At 43.2% G+C, this 15891-nt stretch overlaps 1 pseudogene; it reads left to right on the top strand.

The window, feature by feature from the left end:
• The first annotated feature begins 754 nt into the window (after window positions 1–754).
• Window positions 755–15891, top strand: part of LOC141199815 (forkhead box protein I1c-like) — a 30191-nt pseudogene continuing 15054 nt past the window's right edge.

Raw genomic sequence — 15891 nt, 5'->3', positions numbered from 1 at the left:
GTGCATAGATTCGTCTCAATGAAGGCTACGCTGGATTTATTGTGATGCAGGTTAAATGGAAGGAGAGAATGTGGTTGCCTTATAATGGAGGCTTGAATCTTTCTTGGTTCTGGTGTTTTTGCAGGCAAAATTAATGCTTTATACAAGGCCATAAAAAGCAACATAAACCTGACAAAGCTGGAAAAACTCTAGCGTGTACAGCGTCAAAATTAAAGGACATCTTTATACAAGTTCCAAAGAAACATTTTTTTTTTTTTTTTTAAAGGTCTGCAAATCTTTGTCTAAAATAAAATAAAAAAAAAAAAAGGAGAAATGAATCACAATATGGTATAAGCTAACTGAAGTATATTATTGAGGGTAATGTCTTAAATAAAAGGTTCGAAACGTAGAATAAAAAGAGATACTAATGAGCAGGTACATGTGTGTGTACATATATATATATATATATATATATATATATATATATATATATATATATATATATATATATATATATATATATATATATATATATATATATATATATATATATATATATATATATATATATATATATATACACACACACACGTCTATATACATATAGTAGATTTTATTGGTTCAAAGCAGGAATGTCAATACCATATTGTAGGCATTTGATAATTTTGCATCTTGTGTGACATGAATATCAAACAAAAACCTTATGTATTTTTTATTGAATAATTTTGTTTATTTCAATTGTTAATTAAATTTTGGATAAAAAAAATGTGGAAAAATGCTAATTACAAGTAAACTGAAACATGGGCAAGTAATACATGAATTCACAATGATGCATGCAATGCTATTCTCATTATACATTTTATTGTATTTAACAATTTCTTTCAACAATTTAATTCTTAAAAAGAGAGAAAGAAACTGGAGTTTTAGAATTTACAATTTTTGTTACGCTATGTTCTTTATTGTATATTATTTTACTTATTGCTTTTAATTTGTTATTGCTGATTAATTAGAATAATAGTTAAAGTATGTCAAGAAGTTTAGCTGCTTAGCGAACGATATTTAATTTAGCATTTTTTTTACATGTTATAATCAATGTAAGGGGTAGTGAAAAGTATTTGAGATTTGCATAGTTCATTTGAATAACTTGCCTTTTTCAGCATCAAGGTTTTTTTTTACTATTATTTCATAGTTTTAATCTAAGTTAGGAGAAAAGTCTTGAAAAGCAGTTGCAGACAGATCAGTAGAATAATAAATGGAGAAAAAAACCATTGTTCTCTCTTTTGCCTCTTTGGCGAATAGTCCTTCACTTTGCACACCCCTGTCTTTCAACCGACTGGTCCAACTGGTTGTTAAGAATAAATAAAACGAAAACACACCAATCACTGGCCTCTGGCAGGGAGGATCACTACTCCAGAGAAGTATAAAGACAGCACAAATCCATTAGGCATCTGTTTTCAGAAAGACTTTAATTTGTGAAGGTGCTGAAGAAGAGCTTGAACTCAATTCATCTTCCAGCTCATCAGGGATCTACAAACCATCAGATTCATCCAAAAAGTGCCCAGGAGGCAACAGAGATAGAAGCATACAGTGAAAACATCAGCATGTACCACCAGCAGAACTTGTATTCAGCACTATCAGCACCAAGGGTGGCTAACTATGGAATTGGGAACTATCCACATTCAACCAACTCTTACTTATGGCTTAAGGGTCCAGGGGTAAACAATACGCCTAGCTATCTACATGGGAACAGTGCAAACTCATATATGCCACCTTCTTATGGATCTCAGAGACAATTCCTGCCAAATTCATCAAGTTGCAGTGGTTGCTTAGTTATCAATACCTTCTCAGAAGGAACTTATGAAGATAGTGAGGCCTCCATATTCTTACTCAGCTCTTATTGCTATGGCCATACAAAATGCTCAGGAAAAGAAACTAACCCTGAGCCAGATATACCAGTATGTGGAGGACAATTTTCCTTTTTATAGGAAGAGTACAACAGGATGGCAAAATTCTATTCGGCACAACTTGTCTCTGAATGACTGTTTTAAGAAAGTGCGAAGAGATGAGAATGACCCAGGTAATAACATGACTGCAATCATCCTAATTATAATTTAATTTTTTTTTTCTAAATATGTCAAATCATAAATCAAATCACTTAAAAAAAAAATACTGTTAACACTAGAACTACTGATGGAGTCATTTTGACTCCTTTCGTTTTTTATTTCTCTTCTGTGACTACATTTTTCAGAATTCCGGCTTGAAACTCGGTGACTTTTCCTCAAATATGATGTGAAAAAAATATTTTGTGAGAATAAATTATTTTGGTGAAAAATTTGCGCGTTTTTTTCAAAATTTACCAAGAACTACTGAAGGGAGTCATTTTGACTCCCTACTATATTTTGAGGTCCTTTTGTCACTAAATGTTGCTATAAAGTTTTGTGCATAATTTTTTCACTCTGTCTTATTTACCCTGATGTTCATATAGATGTAGTTCAATTTACATGTCAACTTTTCACATTTTCCTTGTGTTTTACCTGCTTGTATTACTGTGTAATGCTGAACAAACTCTATCTGATGAGGAGCTAGATGCATTCATTGTGATATTCTATGCTCGTGGAATATCTGGCACGAACCGTCACTCGATTAGCAGTATTTGGTGTAATGACTGGGGAATACCGTTTTGCAAAGCGACAATGTCTAGGGACCGCTTTGTTGAAATTATGAGGTTTCTCAGATTTGATGAGAAATCTACTCGATCGGAGAGACTGCAAACAGACAAGTTTGCTCTATTTTCTACTGTGTGGGACAGGTTTATTGAAAATTGTATTGCGTGTTACAAACCTGGCCCATACATAATGGTGGATGAGCAACTTTTCCCAAGCAAAACTAGGTGTCCATTCACGCAGTACATGCCTTCCAAACCAGATAAATATGGCCACAAATATTGGCTAGCTGTTGATAAGAGGAGCAAATATCTGGCAAATGGCTTCCCTTATCTAGGCAAAGATGACACACGCCGTGCTGAGGACCGTTTAGCTGACCATGTGGTAATGAAGTTATTGGACCCGTTTTTGAAAAAAGGTCGCAATGTTACAACCGATAATTATTTTACTTCAGTAAAATTAGCTAAACAGCTAAAAAGCAAAGGAACAACCATCGTGGGAACACTGAACAAGATAAGGCGAGAAGTGCCTAAAGAAATAAAATCCATGAAAGAGGAATTGTACAACACTAAAGTGTTTAGAAATGAAGACAATTTTACACTTACAGTATATCAAGGAAAGCCCAACAAAAATGTTGTCATTTTGAGTTCCGTCCATCCAGATGTTGTTGTTGCGTCTGATTCCGCTAAAAAAACTCCAGAAATGGTAAAGTTTTACAATGAAACAAAATATGGAGTAGATGTAGTGGATCAGATGGCACGAAAATATACCACACGAACATGCACAAGGAGATGGCCTGTTCATGCATTTGAAAATGCCTTAGACTTTGCGGGTATAAATGCATGGATAATATTCAAGGAGATTACCCACCAAAAAATGTCACGCAAGGCATTTTTGCAAACGCTTGTGAGAGAGTTGAGTGGTCCTTATGTCACAGATAGGGAAAAGGGTTCCACGTCCCAAGTTTCTACATGCTCAGAAGTGATGGTTCAAACAAAATTTTGCCAGATCAAAGAAAAGTGCAAGAAAAATAGATCTGTCGGAAATTGTAAGACTTGTGGTAAGTCTTTGTGTGGGCAATGTACTGCCATAAATCAAAGGCAATGCCTAAAATGCGAAACACCAAATGTTTAGAAGGTGAATTCTGCGCCATATTTTCATTTTTATGCTCCTCCACCTACATTTTCTCTGCTTTTTGTTCTTCAGTTGTTGTTTATATGTGTGCACTTGAATAAAAAAAAATGTTTGAAAAACGTCTATTATAATTATTGTTATTTTCTGTAGAAAAATAAGAAAAGCAGAAAAAAAACAATCAAAAGCATTACTGTTGGATCTCACAATAATAATACATTAAAAAAAATATAATTAATAATAAATAACCACAAATGAAACTCTAAAAATAAACGAAAACAAGCAAGGAGTCAAAATGACTCCTTTCAGTAGTTCTAGGCGGGGTCACGAGTCCAGTAGTCCTAGTGTTAAGGTCTTCAGATCTACAATTCAATTCATGGAGTTCTTGCCCTCAGATGGCCCAAGGGTAGTCACGTATAGAGCATTATACAAACAAAAATAAACAGTTTAGCAGAGAATATATTTTTTTCATAAGTGTACTGACATATGGGTCCAATCTTAAACAGGAAAAATAATTTTAACAAAAAAAACTTCAGAAACTTTTGAAAAACTTTAGATTCTTCACTTGAATAACTAGAATTTTTCCAATCGTTTTTTTGTTTAGTGAATCAGTAAAAATCTCTTTATTTTCATAGATTTGTCTTAAAAATTTGTACTTTAGAGATTAAATATTTTCATTTATATATTGTTTATATTTTATTCAATTTGAAAAATACTGATATTTTTTATTTTTACAATGTTTAGGCAAAGGCAATTACTGGACCTTGGATCCTAACTGCGGGAAGATGTTTGACAATGGGAAATTTTGTCGGAGAAGAAAGCGCAGATCAGAATCCAACCAGCCTGATGCTGTCGCGGATAAAGGAGAAGAAGGTGGCAAAGCTCTAGGGAGGAAAGGTGGTGATAACCCATTCATGATGACCGTGTCATCCCCAGAAGTGGAAACCTCCTCAAAAGATATGACTAGCACAACTCCCCCAGGAATCACCTCTACCCACTGTTTCAATAATTTTTTTTTAGCAGTATGACCTCCTCATTGGACTCCAGCTCAGTGAACAGGCAGGTGTCTCTTGGGCTGGTCAATAAACTCTCCCAGAGGAACATCACTGAATTAAGCAATGTCAACTCAGCTTCCTCGGTGGATCCATCTGCAGATTTGCAGGATACTATACACTTGAATAGAAGCACCTATTATAATTCTTTCCCAGGTTCTCACCAAAGCAGTCAATTCAACAACTATATTTATAACAATTTCAGTGTCAACGGCTTCAACTACTCCAGAGAGGGAAGCATATTGTAACCCCAGGAGATCTCATGTAGGCGGTTGTTGGTGGATATATTATTTTGTAACTAGTGCACATATGCATTAGGTAAATATGAAAAATAGACTTAAAAACATCTACTGGTTCATCGTCAAGATAGAACACATCATTCACAATAGGCAGCAGCTGTTTTTTATCTGAGAATACATCTATAACTTTTTTAAACGTTAACTGTAAATGATGATGCAGTTATCTGCCATGTACATAGTGGTTTGATACTTTACAAAATGTGTACATTTGAGAGAAGGGGATGGCTTTTTTTACTCTTAGCAATTTTGATATTTTTATATATCATTATCCAAGAGTGTTTGAATGAGTTTTGCAGTAAATCGTGCGACAAAAAAGGAGTTCTTGAATTAAATTTTCTTACTGATTGGGAAAGAAAAATAGTTGAAAACAAAAGGGGTTTGTGGAGATGGAATCTTTCTGCAACCTCATGGCGGCGGCAGTCACTCTGTTCTCGGACTCCAGCCACCACTATTTCTCCCGGTGTGCCGTCCCCACCTTACACAAGTACGTGTCCCAGAACATTACCCATGCCCTCAACAACGCAGTTACCGGGAAGGTCCACCTAACCATGGACAATTGTTTGTGGCCAGGGACGGTGTGTCTCGCTGACGGCACACTGGGTTAATATAATGGAAGCCGGGATGCAGTTGGACCTTGGGATGGAACACATCCTCCCGACGCCGAAGATTTCGGGCTCTGGGTCAATCAGGGTTTCCCCCACATTCTACAGCTCCTGCACCTCCTCCTCTTCAGTGTCCACCTATGAAATGACCACATCAGTAGGAAGCTGGAAGAGCTGCATCACTGCCTTGGCCAAGCGGCAACAGGCTGTGCTTAAGTTAATATGTTTAAGGAACACACTGCACAACGCTGCAGAGTTGTTGACAGCTGTAATAGAGCAGGCAGATCTGTGGCTGTCACCGCTGAACATATAGCCAGGCATGGTCATGTGTGACAATGGCCGGAACCTAGCGATGGCTCTTAAGTTAGGCAAGCTCGCACATGTACCATGCCTGGCCCATGTGCTCAACCTAGTCGTTCAGCGGTTTCGCAAAACCTACCCAGATCTGCCTGACCTGCTTGTGAAAGTAGGCCGCGTGTGTACCCTTTTCCAAAAGTCAGCTTCCACCGACCTCGGCATGCTACAGCAGCATTTACAGATTCCAGCTCACTGACTGGTGTGCAGTGTCACCACGCATTGGAACTAAATGTTGCATATGTTGGGAAGGATTAGTGAGCAGCAGAGGGCAGTTGTTGAGTACCAGCTTCAACACATCCATCGGTATTCAGGTCAGCCTCTGCACATAAGAGCTGATGAGTGAGCATGGATGACTGACATCTGTTATGATCTGCTACAAGAACTAAGGAAAGAAAGGGAATCTGTCCCTACAATATGACTAAGCCGATTCCCTACGATGCAGCGGGCAACCTGTTCCTTGTGAACAGACCCGCCTTCGTCCTCAGCTTGTCTGAACGCAGACCTATAGAATAAAGGGAGGGGTCCCTAAAAGAACTAGGGACTGGGACAAAATTGGACACCTCCTAGCATAAGTTGTAGCAGAGCTAAAAGACAAACAGACAAAAAGTACTTAGAGGTCCAAAGGACCAAACGAACTAGAGAGATAGGTACAGAAACACCTGGCTAGATAGAGAGTCAAAATAATACTGACGTCCAGCAAAGCCAGAAGGGTGGAGCTGGAATAAATAGGCAACAGGTCACGTGACCACAAAATAGAAAAAAAACTAACAGGAAGGTTCTAGCAGTACCCCCTCTTTTATGAGGATCCTCTGGATCCTCCAGGCCCAGGCCTATCAGGAAACCTCCTGTGGAACACTCTGACAAGTCTAGGGGCAGAGACATCCTCTGCCCTTACCCAGGAGTTATCCTCAGGACCGAAACCCTTCCAAGCGAAGAGATACTGCTATCTCCCTCTATACCTTCTGGAATTCAGAATACGAGAAATTTCACATTCGCCATCTTCCACCACCGGAGGAACTGTGACAATGGCATCCCTATCTGATACATCAGCCTTTTTCAACAAGGAAACATGAAACACAGGATTAATCTTCCAGGAGGAGGGAACCTCCAACCTAACAGCAGACTGGTTAACCACCTGAAGCACCTTAAATGGCCCCACAAACTTCGGACCCAATTTTTTAGAGGGAATCCTCAACCGCAGATTCTTTGACGACAACCAAACCATGTCACCCACCGTAAACAAAACCTCTTTACGTTTCCTGTTAAAATACTTCTTGGACTTTTTGTTAGCCTCCTGAAGGTTACCACGCACATCAGTCCAAACTCTCTCCAAATCACCGGAAAAATTCTCCTCCTCCGGCACAGCCGACACCAATTTGGAGAACAAACCAAACGACGGATGTCTCCCAGTACAACAAAAAAAAAGAACACCCAGCAGAAGAGGATGTATGGTTGTTAAGAGAAAATTCAGCGAATGGCAGAAACTCAGACCACCCCTCTTGATTGTCTGCCACAAAACAACGCAAAAACTGTTCAACATCCTGGTTCTTTCTTTCTGTCTGTCCATTAGACTCAGGATGATACCCAGATGAAAATGACAAATGGAATCCCAACCTATCACAAAAAGCACGCCAAAAGCGAGCCACAAACTGAGGTCCCCTATCAGAAACAATGTCGGTGGGAACTCCATGGAGCCTGACAATCTCCTTAACAAATGCCCTAGCGAGTGTCTTAGCGCAGGGTAGTTTAATGAAAGGAACCAAATGACATCTTGCTAAAACGGTCCACAACCACCCAGATGACAGTAAAACCCTCGGACACAGGAAGGTCAGTAATAAAATCCATTTCCAGATGCATCCAAGGCTCACTAGGAACCTCCAGAGGGCAAAGCAGCCCCACAGCAGGGGTTTGTGAAGCCTTTGACCTGGCACACACAGTACATTGACGCACCCACTTGATGACTTCCTTCTGCCACCCAGGCCACCAAAAACTGCGACTGATCAGCCTCTTAGTCTCCGAAATTCCAGGATGACCAGCCAACCGAGATTCATGGTACTCCACAAACAAATCTCTCCTAAAAGGTTCTAGGCACAAACAACCTCCCATGGGGAGTGTTAGATGGGGCATCCTCCTGGGCTTTCAGGATCCCATCTTCCAAATGGAGTCCAATGCCGCTAACACAACTCCTTCCTGTAAAATGCTCTCCTCCTCCTCGGTACAAACCATGGGAGAAAAGCTGCGAGATAAAGCATCGGCTTTAACATTCTTAGTACCAGGGATGTAAGTAACAGAAAAATTAAACCGGGAAAAAAGAAGTGCCCACCTCGCCTGACGGACATTCAAGCGCTTGGCAGCATCCAGATAAATCAAATTTTTATGATCAGTGAAAACCTGAACCGGAAATTTAGCACCTTCCAAGAAATGCCGCCAATGTTCAAACGCGAGTTTAATAGCCAGCAATTCCCGATTACCAACATCGTAAGTTCGGTTTCTGAAAATTTTTTCGAAAAAAAAAACACAGGGATGTACTCCATCCTTGTTCTCCTGAGACAAAACCGCACCGACCCCCCACCGAAGAAGCATCAACCTCGAACAAAAAAGGCTTGCTCTCATCAGGCTGCATAAGGATAGGGGCAGAACTGAACCTCTCCTTGAGATGCACAAAAGCTTCAATGGCCTCAGTAGTCCACTGGACCATATTCGCACCTTTCCTGGTGAGATCGGTCAGCGGCTTAACAATTATAGAAAAATTATTAATGAATTTTCTGTAATAATTGGTGAAACCCAAAAATCTCTGTATCGATATCAAACCAATAGGCCTAGGCCATTCCTGCACAGCCTGAACCTTCACTGGGTCCATCTCAAAGCCCTCGCTGGAGATAATGTAGCCTAAAAAACGAATTCTCTGCACAGCTTACTCACATTTCTCCAGCTTAGCAAAAAGTGAATTGTCACTTAATAACTGCAACACCTTACGTACGCTCTGCCAGTGAGACTCCAGATCAGGCGAATAAATCAGAATGTCATCCAAATACACAACCACATTCTTACCCATCAAAGGTCTCAGGATGTCATTAGTAAGGTTCTGAAAAAATGCGGGTGCATTGGTAAGACCAAAAGGCATCACCCAGTAGAGATGAGCGTTGTTCGACTCGAACTGTTAGCCAATCTGAAATTCGAGCTGTTTTGGGCGGTGTTCGAGCCGTTCGGCGAACACAAACGATTTGAGAAAAATTCGGCTGTTCGAGGTTAATGTTCGATAACTGTTCGTGCACTAAAATCATCACTGGATTTTTTCTCAGTAATGATGAAAATTAATGTTAATACGCAGTTTGAGTGTACAGCGGGGCGGGGGGAGGGGCAGGGGATGGATCTCTGCAGGAATAATGAAGATCTCCATTTTTTTTTTCTCTTTCCCGCATTTACAGTGGGGAGGTGCAATCTGTCAGCCTATCAGCAGCGCACACACGGAGCGAAGTGCTTTTTTTCACACAAGCAAGGGCATGTGTCATTGGCAGTGTATGTCACATGTCCTTGCCCTATAAGACCCAGCCATTTTCTCCATCGCCACCATTTTCTCACTGCTGCAGCTGCATGTTAGATGGCACCGCTGTTGCTGTGTGCGCTATACCTTGTTAATTTCAAGCCAATTTTCGCACAAATCTACAGATAGCTTGGGAGTAGGGAATAGTTGTGATTGCAGTCCTTTTAAGGACTAGGTTACAGCATTTCCTATGACTTTTATCAGGCAGGTCTGTGCTCTTAAATAGATAGATTGTGGGAGTAAAGACTAAGTGTAATTGCAGTCCTTTTCAGGGCTAGGTTACATCAGTTCCTATCACTTTTTGCCAGGCAGGTCTGTGCCAGTGCTGTGCAAGTTTTTTTCACAGCATTTGGCTGAATCTAGTAAAGCTAATCCTTTTTGGCCTATTGCAGAGTGTGTTAGCCAGTGGAGTAGCCCATCTATGTTGCAAGATATACCACCTGTGTATAGAATACCAATTTTTTTACTGCACCTAGTGAAGTAAAACCTTTTGGGCATAGCATCATTCTATTAGTCCATCTATACTGACCTCCATAAGGTTGCAAATTGAATATAATTTTTTTTCTGCATCTAGCTCTGAAAATATATTTGGCCTTCTAGCAGTGTGTGGGACTCATTGTATTAGGCCATCTATACCAAGCTCCACCAGCTTTTAAATTAATAACAACTTTTAGCTGCATCTAGCCCTGAAAATAATTTTTCTTCCCAATAGTGGTAGCAATAGAAATATGAGGCGCGCGCAGGCTTACAAAAATATACGCTTCATAACAAAAAACACCAGCCTAGCGCATTGCATTAATAAGATGGCATCATCGTCTCTCCCAGTGCTAGGCCTAATACCCAGGCTAGCATTCTTGTGCCTAAAACAGAATGTATGGGTCAGCTCTAGCCACTATGCTGAGGGGTCTAAAGCTGCTGCCAACGCTTTATAAAAATTCAATTGGCAGATTTTCACAGAGCTCTTCCACAACGCCCACCCATCGGGCAACAGTTGCCCACCTTCCCTATGGGATCTAGTGGCGAATAGTTGATGCCATTTATCAGCGCGTCAGTTGCCCCGTCGACGTGGCAAGCATACGGTAAGGCATGGGAAGAGTGGACACGACTAGTAGCAGGCAGACGGGTTGACCAATGTGAACAAGCCAGATCACAAGTCACCATAGAATTTCTCCACCAGCTAATTAGGAGGGGCATATCAGGGGCGTCAGCGCAGCGGTGTCTGACCGGAGTAGCATTTCACTTCCAACTACTGAATTGGGGAGATGTGACAAAGATTCATCATCAGACAATCCATAAAAGTGTGGAAAAGGGGTCAGCCAAGTCAGGAGTGTAGACGTCCCGTGTCACTGAAACTGATTTCTCACATCATATCCCTAACACCATTAACATGACACTCACAATTTGAAGCAACACTACTGTCTACTGCATTTGTGATCGCCTTCTTCGGGGCGCTATGCATAAGCGAATTAGTCCCTCAATCCAAAATTACCACCAGTGGAGGCTTATTACACCAGGACGTAGTCATAGCCAATAATGCAATACGTCTACGCATACACAAATCGAAAACGGTTCCATCGGGCACGGGCACTTGGGTACTTCTACAACCCACAAACGGTACACTGAGTCGGGTAACAATAGTAAAAACATATCTAACCATCAGATCACAAAGTAATTTCTTCCTATCACACATTGATGGAATGCCATTATCAAGATACCAGTTTCAAGCTATATTTAATAAATGCATAATATCGGCAGGGAACCACCCCAAAGATTACGGGACACACTCATTCCGCATAGGCGCGGCCACGGAAGCAGCAAGAGCAGGACTGTCAGAAACGGAAGTTCAAAGGATAGGGAGATGGCGATCCACGTGTTTGGCAAGATACACAAGACCGGACTAGTTATCCTAACGTGGTTTGTTTCTTTTACAGGTGACACTAAGCCAACAGTGTGGGTGATAGGCCACTCGTATATGTATTGTGCAGAAAAAAGGGCAAAAGTCTGCCCAGGTGGGAGGAAATTAGAGTTTCATAACACATATTTCAACTAGAGAGGTATTAGAGGCCTGCTATGGCCACAGGTACTAATGGAGGTAATCAAGGTAGGGAGAGAGGCAAGATTTCCGGTCATCTTAGTTATACAGGCCGGGGGAAACAACCTAGGTCATCACAAGAGCGCATAACTAATGGCAATAATGAAACTAGACACTGAGCGCTTCAGAGAATTTTTCACAAAACTAGCTATAGTATGGTCAGAGATTGTGCAGATAGCGGTATGGCAAGGTGCGCGAGACATCACGGCCATAGAACGGACAAGGCGGGTAATAAATATTCGGATGGCAAAATTTAGAAGAGACAGAGGCGGTGTAGTGGTACGACACAGACAACTGGAAGGAGATAAAGCAGGCCTCATACGGCCCGACGTTGTTCACTTAATGGATATTGTACTGGACATATTCCTGTCAGGACTCCAGGACGGAGTGGAACAAGCGTTAAGAGTGATGGGTGGGGGTCAGAGTCCTGCATACGAGTACGCAGGATCCTCCGTGGCCTGGAAATAGAAAGGACATGTTGGAGAGTTACACTTGTTGACCAAGTTGCCGCAGTGGAGACCCAGGGCATGCTGCAACAAGCTGAATTATTTTAGAAATAAAATGCCTTTCTAATGGAATGAGTATAAAGAGTTAATAAAGCTGTGACCGATCCGCACCCATCCAGTTGTAAGAGATACATTATTGTATTGTCAAGGAAAGGGGGGTGGTAGGGGGGCTGAGCGTCTGGGTTTGGTTGGGGGTCCCCACAGTCTGCCTAGGCTAGATGCATTTAAAAATTCTTATTAGATACACAGGCGGTGCAGCTTGCTTCGCAGCTGGGATACTACGCCCAAAGTATTGCCTAGGCTAGATGCAGTTAAAAATTCTACGCTGACTAGCAAACACTGAAGATTTGGAGCAGACCTCTGAGTAAACAGCTCTTCAGACTCAACCATCTGTGTTACCCCAAGCCATAGTGTATGTAGTTTCTTACAGTTAAAAAGGGGGGGGGGGGGAGCGACCCAACCCACCTGGAATTGACGATGCCAACGTCACGTAAGACACAGCAAGGGGACTCCAAAAAGAGTCTCCATTTTTTCCCAAAATTGTGGCACAGACACCACTTAACCCTAGAACGCATACCTGGGGCCTCGCAAGCACGCCCTGTTAATTGTTTTCTATTTTCTGCAAGATTACTTTAGTTAGAATTTTGAAACTCTAGGTATTCTTCATGTATATAGTTGTTTGTCATTTGAGTTTGAGTTATTCCATGTTATTTGCACACGGGCCTAAAAGGCCCCAGGTATATGAAAGTGTAGATTTTTATGGTCTTGCGTTCTAGGGATAAGTGGCATCAATTGCCCCACAGTTGATTAAAATGGTTGGTGAGGTGATTTTACCAAATCCTGAAGGTTTTAGTCTCCCAAGGATAACACAGGGGTAGAAAAGTCCTTGTGAATCCATGATTTGTTCATCTTTATGAACGTGAGTCTGTCTACATTCTCAGTGGACAGACGCGTGTGCTTGTCTGTCAGCACACCACCAGCAGCGCTGAACACACGTTCAGAGAGAACACTGGCTGCAGGGCATGACAAGATCTCCAAGGCGTGAGTGGCGAGCTCCGGCCATTTTTCCAGATTGGAATACCAAAATGAGCAAGGGTCCAGTGACACAGTCATGGCTTCGATGTTCACTTGGAGATACTCCTGCACCATCCTCTCTAGGCATTGACTATGTGTCAGACTTCTTGTCTCCTGTGGCCTTGCAAAGGATGGTCTAAAAAAGTGGTGAAACGATTCCACAAAATTGCTGTTACCAGCAGATACTGTGTTACTATTACGGTTTGAGTGATGAAGACTCGACAGTCCCACGTTTGGCAAGTTAGAACTGTGAGATTCACTACGTGCACCACTGGTGTTTTGTGGAAAAGCACATGTAATATTCTGAAGCAGCGTCTGCAGATACTCCTGCATGCGTCAATCCCTTTTTATGGCAGGAATTATTTGGGCAAATTTACTTTTGTACCGGGGATCTAAGAGTGTGGCAACCCAGTAGTCAGGATTACTTCGAATTCTGACAATCTGAGGGTCATGTTGCAGGTAGTGCAGCAAGAAGGCACTCGTGTGTCTTGCGCATCCAGGAGGACCAAGTCCTTGTTGTGTTGGTAGCGAGGTAAGAATCATGCTTCCTTCCTACGCCCTCTCCCCCCAACCTCGCACAACAGAAATGTGATCAAGGTCTCCCTCATCTGATGACTCTTCCATGCCCATCGTCAGTTCGTCCTCCACTTCTTCCTCGGCTCCTGAACCTTCCTCAACAGTTTGGCTGCTACCATGCGCCCTGGATAATCCCTCTCCCCCACCCTCCCATGCCTGCCGCCTTGGTGCTGCCAACCGTCTGGACCTTGGAGATGTTATCCCTTCCGCATACGACTCCTCCTCTACTTCCTCCACCTCCTCTTGTCCCACCACCTGACTCTGAATTCTGTTTAATGTGTGCTCCAGCATGTAAATCACCGGAATAGTCATGCTGATAATGGCATTGTCGTCAGCACTAAACATCTTCGTCGCCATTTCAAAACTGTGCAGAAGGGTGTGTGGCGCCCCTGAGGGTTCAGTCGCCACAGAGTTACTGCATCTCACCCAGAGGTGTGGTATCTCACCCTCAGGTATGGAAGGCATATGGCTCGGGACCCTAACACCTGCATCTAACATTTACCCGCAGTGGGGGTAGGTCGAGATTGCTCCTAAGGGAGAGCACAGTCCCAGGTCCCTAGCTGGTGGGAGGGTCCTATGTAGTGGGTGCTTAGGGGAGCAGCTTAGCGGAGCACATGACAGGGAGAGTATAAATAGGAAGCCATCTTAGAAAGAGCAAGCCAGTCAGAGGAGGAAAAGTGACAGGAGAAGAGGCTCGGCATGAGCTCTGCTCCAGAGGCGGGCCTAGCCTGGGAGGCCCAGGACTGAAGGAGAGAAGAGAGGAGTGGGAGCAGGAAGGCTCCAGGAACCGAAGGGACCCTAGGGCTACGGGCCGTGCAGAAGGCCACCAGTACTCCTGCTGCTACCAGGAGGCAGAGAGGTCAGGCCAGATAAGGGGAACTGGTCCCTCAACTAGCGGAGAAACAGCAAGACTCAACTAGAAACCGGAGGCTGCAGCATTTCATGTAATGCAGGCAAAAGTCCACACCAGTCTCACTAAGAAGGTAGCCACATAGGACCCAGGGGACGGAACACAAGTCGCCCGCCAAGACCCGAGGATACTGGATAGAAGTGTCACTGGGTGTGAGGTGCAGGGAGAAGGCCAGAGAAAGGACACACAGAAGGGTCCTGCTAAGTACTCCGGAGCTATCTGGGGGTGGACTGAGCCCCTCACTGAGTACGCACAGCACGACGGGTGAGATTGCTCTGGTACCTGTAATCTGGATCTTGGGACTGCATCACACGGACTCTGTGTTCATTACTGACTCCCTGCACTACAACCACCATCATCCACCCACACTGCCCTGAAACTACACTCTTCCTGTGGTGAGTAATAATACCATTGCTGGAAAACCACTAGCTTCAGAGGACTGTTCTGCAGCGGCAGCCCCTTTTGCCCCACTCCAGAGGTGGCGTAGTCGGACATTATAAAACCCATATATACAAATTACCCTTGGATTGACCGCCCTGGTTCACGGACCGGGTCACCGCCACAGTGACTACAACCCCCAGCGTCTACCGGCCCAGCTCAGGGTACCCAACGGCCCAGGGGGCGCGTCAACTTCATAGGTCCCTGATCTGAGACCACTCCTGCAGCGTGATTTGCCCCACCTCTGGATCTCGTTGGCCCAGGCTATACGTCAGAACGTATTGCACCAGGGCTTGTCGGAGCTGCCACAGTTGCTGCAACATGGTCAGAGTTGAATTCCACCGTGTCGGCACATCGCATTTCAGCCGGTGAACTGGCTGGCCCAACGACTTCTGTAGAGATGTAAGTCGTTGAGCTGCGGGATGCGAATGGCAGAAGTGAGCACACAGCGACCGTGCCCTCTGCAGAAGGCCATCTAGTCCGGGATAGTGGGCTAACAATTTATGGACAACCAGGTTCAACACGTGAGCCATACAAGGCACGTGTGTGACATTGCCCCGGCGAAGGGCCGCACCCAGGTTTGCAGCATTGTCGCACACGGCCTTCCCTGGTTGCAGGTCCAGTAGAGACAACCATTCATGAAACTGGGTCTCCAGAGCTGACCACAA

Source organism: Phyllobates terribilis, unplaced genomic scaffold (genome assembly GCF_046119375.1).
Source record: "Phyllobates terribilis strain yellow unplaced genomic scaffold, ASM4611937v1 Scaffold_1__5_contigs__length_1240528914, whole genome shotgun sequence".
In the NCBI taxonomy this organism is placed as follows: domain Eukaryota; kingdom Metazoa; phylum Chordata; class Amphibia; order Anura; family Dendrobatidae; genus Phyllobates; species Phyllobates terribilis.
Note: the sequence above shows the minus strand (reverse complement) of the source record. Positions and strands in the feature narration are given on the sequence as shown.